At 44.2% G+C, this 14761-nt stretch overlaps 1 long non-coding RNA gene across 2 annotated transcripts; it reads right to left on the bottom strand.

The window, feature by feature from the left end:
- Positions 1 to 2853: 2853 nt before the first annotated feature.
- LOC148143878 (uncharacterized) lies at positions 2854 to 14105 on the bottom strand. 2 transcript variants are annotated; one of them, XR_015751340.1, is made up of 2 exons: positions 13759 to 14105; positions 2854 to 4123 (listed from the first exon to the last, which is right to left on the bottom strand). It is a non-coding gene; the product is annotated as an uncharacterized LOC148143878 (long non-coding RNA). The 2 variants fall into 2 exon arrangements; XR_015751341.1 differs by lacking the exon at positions 13759 to 14105 and adding an exon at positions 5059 to 5149.
- Between the last annotated feature and the right edge of the window lie 656 nt (positions 14106 to 14761).

Genomic DNA, 14761 nt, shown 5'->3' with positions numbered 1-14761 from the left:
ATGCACTCGAAATGCTAACTCTGATTCTTTCTCAACACGTGCTGCTAGTCCTGCTGAGTTTCTCCAGCAATTTCTGCCTTTGTGTATTTCAGATCTCCAGGATCCGCAGTTCTTCATTACACTGACTTAGGGAAGCTCAAATCCCATAAAAGGGTAAAGCAGAAGGGCTGGAATTACTCAGCAAGTCTGGCAGCAGCTATGGAGATAAAAACAGTTAGCTCTTCAAGTCATTGAATGATCTTACATCAGGGACATATTTTTGGGGAAGTTGTAACTGCAACATCTGGGTGAACTCTCTCAGCCATGGGTCAGGCTGACTCAGCATTCTGGTCCAAATTACCATCCTGCTCATTACCTGTTACCTCTCAATTTGTTGCTCGTTATATTTCTGCAGTTGCCACATTCCTATGTTTTAAAATGATATTGCAACCAAATATGAATTTTCCGATGTAGGTAATCAGAGGGTTTGGAATATAAGTGTAACTTTTAAACAAAAAGTATTTATTCGTTCTTGGGATGTAGGCATCGCTGGCAATGCCAGCATTTTTACCCATCCTTAACCATCCTGTGGTTGGTTGGAAAAGAGAATGAAGCTGTCTGAGATGATCTTGATCAGCAGAGCAAAGCCCAAGACGGGTGTATTCAAGTAAAAGTACCCTCCACTCCCACAGCCAAGAAAGAACAGCTCTCTCCATCAGCACTCTGTCCCATCTAAAACTCCCAGGACAGGGACAGCACAGGAATACAATCAGAATACAGCCTCCTCTACTCTTTTCAGTTGAAAGTGAAGCAACCATGACACTGTCCCAAACAAACAGTGCCAAGAAAGACACATCATTGGGTTAGATACAGAGTAAAACTCCCTCGAATGTTCCCATTCAAACACTCCCAGGACAGGGACAGCAGAGGGTTAAATAAAGAGTACAGCTTCTTCCATTCTGACCGACACTTGGTATGTTCTACACCAATCCTCAACGATAATTCAGAAGTGAGACTATTATCTGGTACTGAATTCACACTTCCTAATGGGAATGACAGGAACAGAAAATCGAGTGAAATACAGATCGATAAAACATACAACGTGCAACAGAACCAGAACTTTATTGGGATCAAAGACTTTTAAATGACAGGAGATATTGTCCCTGCAACAATCCGAATGGGAGCTGAACAACTTTCACACTCGAATAGGTTTCTCTGGGGATGTAGTGTCCACCTTACCGCTGTCTGGTCAGTTCATCTGTTCCCGTCAGAGCTGAGTTGTAGCTGACCACATGCTGGCCTGGGGTCAAGATGTTAGAGGGTAAAGGTCAACTTAGATTGAAGGCATCCTGTGTCATGTCAGTGAGGTCAAGGGTCGCTGCATTACTTAGCTTATCGGGGTCAAGGGGATATTGGGCTAGGCTTGTATCAGTTTGAGCTTCGAAGAATTAGATGATCTGATGGAGATGTATAACATCCTGAGAGGACTTAATGTGAATGTATGAATCCCTTTGTGGCAGAGACTAGAAATGAGTGGACATAGTTAACAAATAAGTGGCCTCTCATTTAAGATGGAAAAGTTTTGCTTTTCTCTCAAAGGTTCCCGAGTCTTTGAAATTCACTCCCTCAGAGCTGTACAGGGTGGTGGCTCAATGGTTAGTACTGCTGCCTCACAGCATCAGGGCCCCAGGTTTGATTCCACCCTCAGCCAACTGTTTGTGTGGTGTTTGCACATTCTCCCTGTGTCTGTGTGGGCTTCCTCCCACAGTCCAAATGATATCCGGATTAGGGTGGATTGGCCATGGGAAATGAAGGGTTACCAGATTAGGGTAGTTGGAATGGATGGTCAGTGTCAACTTGATGGGCTGAACGGCCTATTGCACGCTGGTCGGGATTCTAGAACTGCCTGGAGCCTGTAACTTACCAGATGATACGTGGACACTTTTCGTACACTGCTTTTATTCAAGCCTGCAGAGCCACTTCCATAAGTTGGCAACAAACCCCCCAGATGATAAAGTACATCTGTTTGATATACTGTTCAATTATTTTAAGAGCAGCTTACCTATACCAAATCAACAGTATACACTTGTCTTAGGGAAATCCACAGTCGATAAATGTCATGCTAGAAAAACACAGCAGGCCAGGCAGCATCCAAGGAGCAGGAGAATCGACGTTTCAGGCATAAGCCCTTCTTCAGGAAGGGCTTAAGCCCTTCTCCTGCTCCTCGGATGCTGCCTGGTCTGCTGTGTTTTTCCAGCATGACATTTTTCAACTCTGGTACTCCAGCATCTGCAGTCCTCACTTTCTCCGTAGGGAAATCCACATCCAATTACGATTAGTAGTTCTGGTTATTTTATTTGTCTTACCTTATTGGATTTAACCAACGACAGCATCTCGACATTTGCCTAATTACAATATCCAATGTCTATAGAGTACATTTTTTTGTCATGACTGTTACCTTGAACACTGACTTGTGATCTCTGCATTGTTGTCAAAGTTCCTTATTTGTCTCTTCATTGTCAAAGTTTTACTTTGCCGAATTCTTCCTGGCTTTTTGCAGATAGCACCTTATATTCTGCTCATCAACATTTTCCTTTCCAAGTCTGTACTGAGGATTTCATGAGAAACTTCAAGATTGTGGTGAGACTGTGGAACTCACTACCACAGTGAGTAGTTAGGGTGAAGGCAAGGGTAAGCAAGCCAATACAAACGATTGTCATCATCACCAGATTCACAGCACAATTAAATTAAAACACACAATGTCCCTCAGAATTTCTCAGCTCTTCCTAGTCAGACTTGAAGAACAGATTTTGCACACCAAAACTATAATTTAAATAAAAATTAACAATTATAAATACTGCAACTTTACTCAGGCAAAGTTAAACAAGATAATTTAATTAATAGCAATGATCATGCCCCCACCATCTCACAGACAGAGACTTAAGGGGTAAATTAAAAAAGAAAATAAAGAAATTACCAATTCAACCAGTTTCCAACAATTGATTTCCAAGCTTTTGTGCAATTTTTGGACGATGAGTCGTTCACACGCACATAACCGTATATCTAATTTCAAAGTCACTGCTGAATGTGAATGGTTGTCCCGATGCATTCAACTACTTCTTACAGACTGCGACTCATTCCCAGAAAAAGCCAACAATTCTTTAACTGGACAGAAAAAAAAAAGAGTAGCTTCTGGGCTCAACATGCCGCAGCTCCCACTGGAAGCAAAGTTGGACGGAGGGAAGTCCAGCAGGAAACAAAAATAGCTCACTGACTCTCCACTGCCAGAACAGGCGGGAGTTTCAGTCCTGGGGGTGACCCACAACAGCTTCACCGGTGTAATCCGATTGGTTGGGAGCACTGGTGCCCCCGCAAGTTGCAGGTCAACAAAAACCTCCACCCACACGAGGGGCTGGCAAATGGCCTCTCAACATTGTGGATCCGCCAGTGCCTCAGCAGATGGGAAGAATTGCTGAAGGCCTTCCTGCACTCGGGGCAGGGGAAGGGCCTCTCCCCGTGTGGACTCACCGGTGTGTCAGATTGGAGGAATGGCTGAAGCCCTTCCCGCACTCAGGACAGCTAAAGGGCCTCTCCCCCGTGTGGACTTGTTGGTGGATCTGAAGGGTGGAGGCCTGTGTGGATGCACCGATGGGTCTCCAAGGCAGAGGGGACACAGAAACCTTTCCCGCAGTCGCCACACCTCCACAGTTTCTCCACAGGGCAGGATTCCCCGGGTTTCTCCATGGCCGAAGCTTCAGCCGCACACAAATGTGTGTAGAGCTTCTACCCGCCGTGATATCCTCTTTCCAAGCCGTATTATTGTTTCAGGCTCCACAGTCCACTGCAACAGTACAGTGGCTCATCCAGTCCCACTGCTGCTGAAAACGTACTGAAACAACAATGAAAATACTTTGCTCCTTTTCACAGAATCATAGTTGAAAATCATTGTGGTCCAGATGGACTGAGTGACTGTCAGACATTGACGTCAAAGTGAGGACTGCAGACACTGGAGAGTCAGTGTCGGAAAGTGCAGCGCTGGAAAAGCACAGGTCAGGCAGCATCTGAGGAGCAGGAGAGTCAATATTTCAGGCACGAGCCCTTCATCTGTTGATTTTGAAACTTCCGTCTTCAGATCTCCAATATTCTAAAAAGAGATCACAAACATCAATGTCAGTCCAGGGTAGAATTGGTTGTTCTGAATTTCTACTCTGTGGAATATTCTTTTCTTTTGTTATTCCACAAAATTGAAAGCACTATCCCACTCTCTCTCCCCCTCTGTTCTCACTCCACTCTAATTCTCCTGAAGGTGCTGATTCAGGATCTCACAGGGCAGAAAAGCAAAAACGTCAGGACTGACATCCCTCTGAATTTTGGATACCTCCACCTGAGTTAATATCTATCACAATATTGGGATAGTGCCGAGAGTGAGCAGGTCTGATTTTGGGAAGAAATTTTTTAAAAAGTGCCTCAATTCAGGGTGAACCTGCAAAGCAGCTTCTTGAGGAACAGCCAGACACAAAATGGTTAACGTACCCAGGAACGGGGGAGAAAGTGAGGCATCAAGGTATTAAGACCACCACCAGAGAGAAACCAAACAAAGACGTGGCAAATGTTTGTGGAAAGTCAGATTCACAGAGATATACAGCACAGAAACAGATACTTAGAGCAAACTCTTCCGTGCTGATCAGACATTCTAAATTAAGGTAGTCACATTTGCCAGCACTTGGCCCATATCCATCTGAACCCTTCCTATTCATATACCATCCAAATGCCTTTTCAATGTTACAATTGTACCAGCCTGCATCACTTCCTCTGGCACCTCATTCCATACACGCACCACCCTCTGCGTGAAAACAATACCCCTTAGGTCTCTTAAATCTTCACCACTCCCATCCCCGTCCTCAGCCTAAACTTATTAACCTCCAGTTCTGGACTCCCCCATCCCAAGGAAACCACCTTGTCTATTTACTCTATCCCCGCCCCTCGATTTTATAAGTAATCTTTCTGGTTGACCCGCCCCCCAGTCTCTGGCACACTGGGGAAAACAGCACCTCCCACCCTCCATCCGGCTCTCCTCACCTTGAATTTGCAGTATCTGCTCCCTCCCTGGGTTCACTCCAGTTGCTACAAGTGAACAGATCCCCCCAGGATGAAGAGTTGCTTCGAGGGAGGAAGTGAGTTTTACTCTGAAACGGACAGGGCCACTTCCCTGTTGTGACGTCACCAGTGCCGCACTGCGCTTGCTCCGGATGGCGGCCGCCTGGATCACACTGCCCGACGCAGTTTGCAAAATTCCTTCCTTTCAGAGAATCCCCAGAGTGTGGAAGCAGGTCATTCGGCCCAAGGAGTCCACACCGACCCTGCGAATGGTAACCCACCCACACCCATTTCCCAAACCCTATTGCTTTACATTTAACCCTTACTAATGCACTTAACCTGCCCATCCCTCAACACCATGGCTAATCCACCCTAACCTGCACATCCCTGAACCTGACGGAACAATTTAACATGGCTAATCCACCCTAACCTAGACAGATGCCGGCCAGAGATCCTAAATTAATGTAGTTCCACTTGCCAGCATTTGGTCCATATGCCTCTAAACCCATGCTATTCATGTACCCAGATGTCTTTTAAATTGTGTCATTTTTCCTCCGGCAGCAGGTTCCAAACATCCGCCAACCTCTTCGTGAAAAAGTTTCACCTCACGTCCCTTTCTCCATTCACCTTAAACCTAAACCCCTCTAGTTCTTGACCCCCCCCCCCCCTCCCTACCATGGGGAAAAGACCTTGGGTATTCACCCTATCCATGCCCTTATAAACTTCTATGAAGTCAGCCTTCAGCCTCTGATACTCCAGGGAAAATATACCGGAGGTATTCAGCCTCTCCCTGTAGCTCAAACCCTCCAACTCTGACATCAGCCTTATAAATCTTTTCCACCCCTTTCAAAGTTTCACAACATCTTTCCTACAGCAGGGAAACCAGAACTGAATGCAGTATTCCAAAAGTGGCCAAACCAAATGAACTGCACAGCTGCAAAAGGACCTCCCAACTGCTATACTCAATGATCTGATCAATAAAGGAAAGCATACCATGGTCTCTTTGTTCTGCAACACTCCCCTTAACTGTGCCAGTCCTGCATCGATTGCTTGACCAAAATGCAAACCATTTCTCTAAATTAAACACCATCTGCCATTCCTCAGCACATCTGATCAATTCTAATTTATATTTATTTCCTCTTATTCCAGAGAAGCTGAAAATCTCCAATCCACACACTCTCCCTCCATTCCCACTTTGCTGAATCTAATCCCTGCTATATCTCATCCTAAAGGGTCTGATTCATGCTGATTAACAGGCCCACACTCAGAGGTGATCCAATTGAAACATACAGAATACTGAACGGCCTGGACAGAGTGGATGTTGGGAAGCTGTTTCCAATGGCAGGAGAGACTGGATCCAGAGGGCACAGTCTTAAAGAAAAGAGAAGACCTTTTAGAACGGATTCAAGGAGAAACATCTTCAGCCAGAGAGCAGTGAATCTATGGAATTCCTTGACACACAAGGCTGTGGAGGCCAAGTCAATGAGGATATTTAAGACTGAGATAAATGGATTCTGGAGTATCGAGGGGTCCCGGGAGAAAGTGGGAGAATAGGGTTAACAAACTTATCAGACACATTTGAATGGTAACAGCAGACCTGATGGGCTGACTGACCTAATTTCTGCTCCTGTCTTCCAGTTTCTTACTGTCCTGGACACAGAATTGGGGGCAGGAGTATGCCATTTGGTCTTTCAAACCTGCACCAGCATCGAACAGATCATAACTGGATATGAATCTACCTACATCTAGGTGGATAAGTTGGGAATTTTTCACTGGAGCACAGGAGGTTGAGAGGTGACCTTTTTAGAGGATTATAAAATCATGAGGGGTATAGATGAGTTGAATGGCAAGTGTCATTTCAAAATGAGGAGCAAATTTTTAAGGTGAGTGGAGAAAGATTTTAAAAAGACATGAGGAAAACCTTTTTCTTTTAAGAGAGTGGTTTGTGTGTGGAATGAAGAAATGGTGGATGCAGGTAGAGTAACAACATTTAAAAGACATTTTGATAAGTACATGAATAGGAAAAGTTTGGAGGAATATGGATGAAACCAGGTGGGACTAGTTTAGTTTGTGAATATAGTCAGCATGGACTCATTGGACTCAAGGGTCTGTTTCTGTGCTGTTTGACTCTAACTGTTCTGTACTGGTCTTAAACCATTTTATTTCCTTCCCCCACAACCATCCACTTCTTTGTTGTTCAAAAGTCAGATAAACTCAGCTTTGAATATATTTAATGACCTCCTATCTGCACAAAGACATCCCCACTTCTGAACTCAATTCCTCTTGCTGATATACCACTTGCCTTGCTGATTGCTTACTACACCTGTCTGACAACTGGCATTGACTGGCATAGAAGGATGCTGATGCCCCTTTGTACATCCACACATCATTCCTGACGAAAGACTCGTACCCATAAAATCGACTCTCCTGCTCCTTGGAAGCTGCCTGACCTGCTGTGCTTTTCCAGTGTCACACTTTTTGACTCTGATCTTCAACACCTGAGTCCTCACCTTCATCCACATCCCAATATCACCATTTAAACAATGCCCCTTCTTTGTTTTTTTCTTCCCCCACAGCAAAGGATATAACTTCACATTGAAGTATTGGATTTCCCATGTGTTTGCCAATTCAGACAGTCCTGGACCAACATTTCCTGAGTCTGCTCCTTCCTGGATTCAATCCGTTTCCTTTTATTTGCTACAAGTCAGCAATTTAAGCCCACAATGAAGAAAAGGGCATGAGAAAAGTGGACAGAGGAAGGAAGTTGCAGTCTGGGGTGAAACTTAATCTTCATTCAGAGAGAGAGGTGCAGGACAACTTCCACATTCAGACAATAGGGGATGTTCTGATTGGCAGGATGACTATCAAGCTTCTGATCCTCCAGGAATGCCCCAATGGCTAAAAGTCGCGCCCCATTTCAGCGGAAACTAGGAGCATGCGCATTTTTTAGCTGACATAAATAACAAGCGCCGTTCTTGCTGACACCGAAGAGCCTGTGCAGTATGCTCTGTGGAAATGCTGCTATTACTGACAAATTTTAAGGGTCCAAATGCCAATAGATAAAAAAAAGGGTAGACCCACAATTTATTTTCCTCCGTGTCTCCTCATTATTTTTGCTAGTTACCGTACCTATACCCCTCATGATTTTACAAGTTTCAATAAGGTCACCCCTCAACCTCCTATGCTCCAGTGAAAAACGTCCCTGGCTCTCCTAACTCAAACCATCCAGTCCTGACAACGTCCTGGTACATCTTTTCCAAACCCTATCTAACAGTGTTCTTCCCATAACAGGGCGAACAGAACTGTACTCAGCATTCTAAAAGTTGCCTCACCAATATCCTATACAAACTCAACGTGATATCCCAACTCCAATATTCAATGGTGTGAACAGTGAAGGCAAGTGTGCTAAATGCCTTAACCACCCTGTCTATCAGTGATGCAACTTTCAAAGAACTATGTACTTAAACCACGCCCCATGTCTCTGTTCTACAACATGATCCAGGGCCCTACCAGTAACTGTACAAGTCCTGCCCTTTGTTTTTGTAGCAAAATGCACTCCTCGCTTTTATCTATACCTCTCTCATACGCATGATCTCTCTCAGAGACACACTCCCACCACCCAATATTCACACCTTCACAAGCTTATACTCCATCACACTCTTGCATTACCAAACATGCACACAGGCAAACGCTCTTATGCAAACTCTCAGACACACACACACACACACACTCGTCTATGGGATAAATTTGCATTTGCTGATACATTCAATTTTGATCAAAAAGCACAATCTGTAGGTAGTCAATATTTTAATAATTTTTAAAATTGTAATATTTTAAAACTTCCTACTTTGGAAATGGAACCAGTCTGATTGGGATACAGACAATCTTCAGACTCTAACCTCACACCGTTCATGTACTGAGCTGTGATGTCACCGATTTTTATAAAACCTTAAGTCATCTCGAGAACATGACTTAAAAGTACTTCTGAGCTTTACATATTAATGAACCAAAACCCATTCTAAAAGATTAAAGACTAAACCGCAATCTAGGGTTGTTCAATATAGCCCGGTTGTACGACACTGATCTTTTCTATAAAATCTGTGTCTTATGATCCTGCTCCACAGCTACCTGAAGGAGCAGCACTCCAAAAGCTAGTGCTTCCCAATAAACCTGTTAGACTATAACCTGGTTTTGTGTGATTTTTAACTGTATCCACCCCAGTCCAACATCGACTCCTCCACATTGTTTCCAGTGAACACAGCCCACACCTCCTGGTGCGGTCTGTAAACCTTACAATGCTGACGACATAACGCAGTACCTGCACTCCTGGAAAATTTCTAACCATACTGGCTACTCATTCACTGCTGCAACTGATACACAACATTGGAAACTTAGTGCAGGAGGCTGAAAGAAATGAGCAGTTTTAAAACAAAAACCTGTTGCAGCTCAAAGCTTCCATGAGTCTGAGACTGGTGGGAAGTTCAGGTAATCTTTATTGCAACCCAACTTTACTACAGCTTCAGATCCTCCCAGCAAAAAGGCATAGAAAAAGTAGCTGTTTTTTATACAGCACAAGGTCAGAGCATTGTCAGTCCAGGGTAGAAATTCAGAATATGCAATTCTACTTTGGAGGAACATTTTTTGCTTTTGTTATTCCACAAAATTGAAAGCACTATCCCACTCTCCCACTCCCTGTGTTCTCACTCTGCTTGAACTAATTCTCCTGAAGATGCTGATTCAGGATCTCAGACAGAAAAAGCAAAAAACGTCAAAACTGGCATCTCTGAATTTGGATAACCCCATCCAACAGTTAATATATTTCACAACACCATGGTACTGCTGAGAATGAGCAGGTCTGATTTTGGGAAGCAAACACAAAAGGGTGTGTCAATTCGGGGTGAACCAGCAATGCAGCTTCTTGATGAAGGACCAGACATTAAATTGTTAACATCCCCAGTAAAAAAAAAGGGTGGGTGTGGAGGAGGTGAGACATCAAGGCAATAACACCAACACTCGAGAGAAACTAAACATACAGACATGGCGAGCATTGTTGGAAAGCCAGGGTCATGGAGATATACAGCACAGAAACAGACCCTTCAGACCAACTCATCCGTACAGAAAATATATCCTAAATCAATTAGTGCCATTTGCCAGCACCTTAGCCGATAACCCTTTAAGCCCTTCTTATTCGTTTTCCTCATTCAGATGCCTTTTCAATATTGTAATTGTACCAGCCTGCATCACTTCCTCTGACAGCTCATTCCTTTCACGCACCACCCTCTGAATGAAAAAGTTGCCCTTCTGCTCCCTTTTAATCCCGCTACCCCCCCACCCACCAGCCCCCTCCACATCCCCCAATGGTGAACCGATGACCCTCTCACTTCGGACTCCCCTATCCCCAGGAAAAGAGATGGTCTATTTACCTTATCCATGCCCCTCATGATTTTATAAACATTTATAAGGCCACCCCTCAGCCTCTCACACTCCAAGGAAAACAGCCCTAACCTATTCAACCTCTCCCTATAGCTCAAATCTCTCAACCCTGGCAATATTCTTGTAAATCTTTTCTGAACCCTTTCAAGTTTCACAACATCTTTCCAATAGGAGGGAGACCAGAATTGCATGCAACATTCCAAAAGTGGCTGTTGGGCAACGGTAATTTAGTTCCAAAATGCTAATTCCTTCACCGAGAAGGAAATAATTTGCAACATAGCTGAGAGAGGCCCCTTACGGAAGAGTGAAAAACAGAGAGAGAACTTTCCATTAAAGGTGGAGAGGAACAGAGTTGATTCTGTGATTGGGGACTTAAATCTGAAGCGAGAAAATTAAAATGGCAAATGCACAAACAGGCCACAACAAATGAGGGAACATTATTAAAAAAAAAATGACAAACATTTAAATAGCACCTGGAGGAACTGCAATAGTTGTCCCTTCCTGTCTGGCAAAATAAAATACAAAAGGTGGTCCAGCCACGGCTAACAAGGGACATCATGGATCGTACTGGATCCAAAGAAATGGCGTACAAATTGGCCAAGGAAAAGCAGATCTGAAGACTGGGAGCACTTCTGGTTTCAGCAAAAAGATTGATTAAAAAGGGGGAAATGGGGTATGTAAAGACAAAAAAAGAGGATTAGTGAAAATAATTACAAATGAGAACAGGCAAAGTTCTCATGTGGATCAAAGAGATGGCAGACCAATTAACCACACATGTTGCTTGTATCATCAAAGCAGGACACAAGTAACATCCCCAAAATTTTGGGGAACACATGGTCCATCGAGAGCAGAACTGAGTAGTTGTTGGGGAAATTGATGGGATTAAAAGTTTACAAAGCCCCAGCACCTGATAATCCGAACTCCAGGGTATGGACTGAGATAAGTCATCCAATTGTCAAACCTTGGGCTGATCTTAGCAGGGCTTACACACTTAACAGGAAGGTCCTGGGGAGTGTTACTGAACATCCAGACCATGGAGTGCAGGTTCATAGCTCCTTGGAAGTAAAGTCACAGGTATTTAGGATAGTGAAGGTGGCATTTGGTATTCTTTCCTTTATTGGTCAGAGCATTGAGTACAGGAGTTGGGAAGTCATTTTGCAGCTGTTCAGGACATTGGTTAGGCCACTTTTGGAATATTGCATGCAATTCTAGTCTCTTTACTATCAGAAGGATGTTGCTAGGATTGGAGGATTTAAGCCACAGGGAGAAGTCAAACAGACTGGTGCTGTTTTCTTGGAGAGTCGGAGTCTGAGCAGTGACCTTATAGAAGTTTATAAAATCATGAGGGTCATGGATAGGATAAATAGATAAAGTCTTTTCCCGGAGGTGAAGGCATACGTTTAGAGTGAGCGGGAAAAGATATAAAAGAGTCCCAAGGGGTAACTTTTTCGAACAGAGGGTGTTGCATGTATGGAATGAGCTTCCAGAGGAAGTCGTGGTGGCTGGTGAAATTGCAACACTTAAAAGGCATCTGGATAGGTATATGAATACGGAGGGTTTGGAGATATATGGGCTGGGTGCTGGCAAGTGGGACAAGATTAGGTTGGAATATCTGGTTGGCATGGACGGGTTGGATTGAATGGTCTGTTTCTGTGCTGTACATCTCTATGACTCTATGATGTTTGTCTTGAATTTCCCATCTGAAACTTGTGACATCCACTAAACAAAATGTACAAAAGACGTCACTGTGAGTACAAGATTAAAAGCTCAGGGGACAGTTCTACTTTCCACAGAACACTTATCTTCTCTACTAGCTGGAAGTATTAAAAATTTCAATCCTACACATTGTCTCTCCTCCTGCATTGAAATTCACATCCACTTCCTCATGTCTTTCTTCCACTCCTGGTGTTCTCCCTTTTCTCCAGTCTACAAACTGAAAACATCAACACGTCAATACTCTCCAGGTCACTGCGATCACCACTTTCTTGTCCAGCGCCACAAGTTATCACATTCAACTCAAATTCAGGATCTCTCTCCCACTCCCTTTTCCTGTGGTAAGGGCAGATATACCCTCAGCGCCTGGTCTCTCAAAGTGAAATGAGGAAATTCTAGTTGACACAAAGGCTGTCACGAGATTGGAGTTCTCTCCCGGAAATGACCGCGGATGGTGCCTTCACCAAGATGGCCGCCCACCCCAAGACAACATGCGCCTTACCCTCACAAAGATGGCGGTCGGTTACCCGGGCAACCCGAGATCTCCTTCTCCAATAAATACTTGACCTGTGGGGCTTTTATTCGCGGTCTGAGGCCTCCCCCTCGGAGTTTATAAACTCCCCAGTCTCCCAATCCTACCCTGTCTCCTCTCCCTGGGGGCAGGAGCCAGGTCTTGGCGCTCGGGCCTGGCGACCTCCCCGGGATGTTCCTGAAACCTGGTCCTGTTCTGAAGAAGGATCCCCGGACCCGAGACGCGTTTTCTTGGGGGTGGGGGGGTGAGAATAAGGGTGATGGCATCACCAGCTGAAGGGACGTGATTGGACGAGTCTTCCAAGAATTTGAAAACAATGGGAGCGGGGCGATAGGTTTGCCCGCCCCCAGCCACCTGATAGATGGGTTTATGTTCAGTTTGAACAAAAGTATGTTTTCAATTTTCAGCCTGTACAGAAATGGTATTCCAGACGTCTGGAAAGCTGAAACATTGGGAAACTTTCAGACATAAACAATGGGATACTAATAAAATTAATAATAGTAGGTAAAGTAAATTACCAAAGAAACCTAGCACAAAATATCAAAAAGAAAAGCAAACGCTTCTAGTCGTATGCTAAAAGGAACAGAGTAAATGTTGGTCCCTTGGAAGATGAAACCGGTGAGTTAATCGGGGGAATACTGAAATGGCAAGCTTCTAAATTAATACTTTTCCTCAGTTTTCAGCTTGGAGGACAGCAGTACCATTCCCATTGGAACAGCCAAGGCAGAAGCCATAGAAAGCGTAGCACTTAAACAATCAACGCTGATAGGTGCACTAGGAGGATTAAGGCTAGACAAGTTCACTGGGCCTGGTGACCTACATTTTAGGGTACTAAAGGAAGTAATGGCGGAAATAGTAGAAACATTAGTTACAACATTCCAAAATTCCCTGGACATGAGAAAGACTAATTGAGTGTATTTAAGACTGAGATAGGTCGATTCTTGGTTGACAATGTGAACAAAGGTGACGGAGAGAAAGCGGGAGAATGGAGTTGAGAAACTTACCGGCCATGGCTGAATGGTGGAGCAGACTTGATAGGCTGAATGGCCTGATTTCTGCTCCTATATCTTATGATCTTATGTTTCCAGTTGATTGGAAAAATGCTAATGTAACATCTGTATTTAAAAAGGGAGGGAGGCAATATATAGGAAATTGCAGACCAGTTAGTATAGTATCTGATGTTGGGAAGGTATTCGTATCAATTATAAAGGAAGCAATATCAGGACGTTTGGAAATTCAAAACTCCACCCATCAGAGTCAGCATGGTTTTATGAAGGGCAAATCAGGTTTGACTAAGTTCTTCGAAGATATAACAAGTGAATTGGATAATGGGGATCCTGTAGATGTAATATATCTGGCCTTCCAGAAGGCATTTGTGAAAGTGCCACTCAAAAGGTCAATTCACAGGTGGGATCATATGGGATTAGGGGTGATTTATCTGCTTGAATAGGTGACAAGCTGATGGGGAGGAGACAGACAGTCTGAATCGATGGCTTTTTTATTCTGGATGGCAAGATGTAACTATTGATGTGCCACAGGGTTGGGTCCTTGGAGCCCAACTATTTACAATCTACATACAGGGATAAAAGGCACTATAGCCTAATTTGCAGATGACACAAAATAGGCAGGATGGTAAATTGCATTGAGGAAATAAGAACCTTATTTCCGTGGGCGGCATGGTGGCACAGTGGTTAGCACTGCTGCCTCACAGCGCCAAAGACCCGGGTTCAATTCCCGCCTCAGGCGACTGACTGTGTGGAGTTTGCACGTTCTCCCCGTGTCTGCGTGGGTTTCCTCTGGGTGCTCCGGTTTCCTCCTACAGTCCAAAGATGTGCAGGTCAGGTGAATTGGCCATGCTAAATTGCCCGTAGTGTTAGGTAAGGGGTGGGTGTAGGGGTATGGGTGGGTTACGCTTCGGAGGGTCGGTGTGGACTTGTTGGGCCGAAGGGCCTGTTTCCACACTGTAAGTAATCTAATCTAATCTACTAGATATAGATAGGTTAGGAG

Source organism: Chiloscyllium plagiosum, unplaced genomic scaffold (genome assembly GCF_037043375.1).
Source record: "Chiloscyllium plagiosum isolate Xiang-an unplaced genomic scaffold, Cpla_swu_hap1 HiC_scaffold_27, whole genome shotgun sequence".
NCBI classification, from domain to species: domain Eukaryota; kingdom Metazoa; phylum Chordata; class Chondrichthyes; order Orectolobiformes; family Hemiscylliidae; genus Chiloscyllium; species Chiloscyllium plagiosum.
This window is presented reverse-complemented; position numbering and strand designations above follow the sequence as displayed.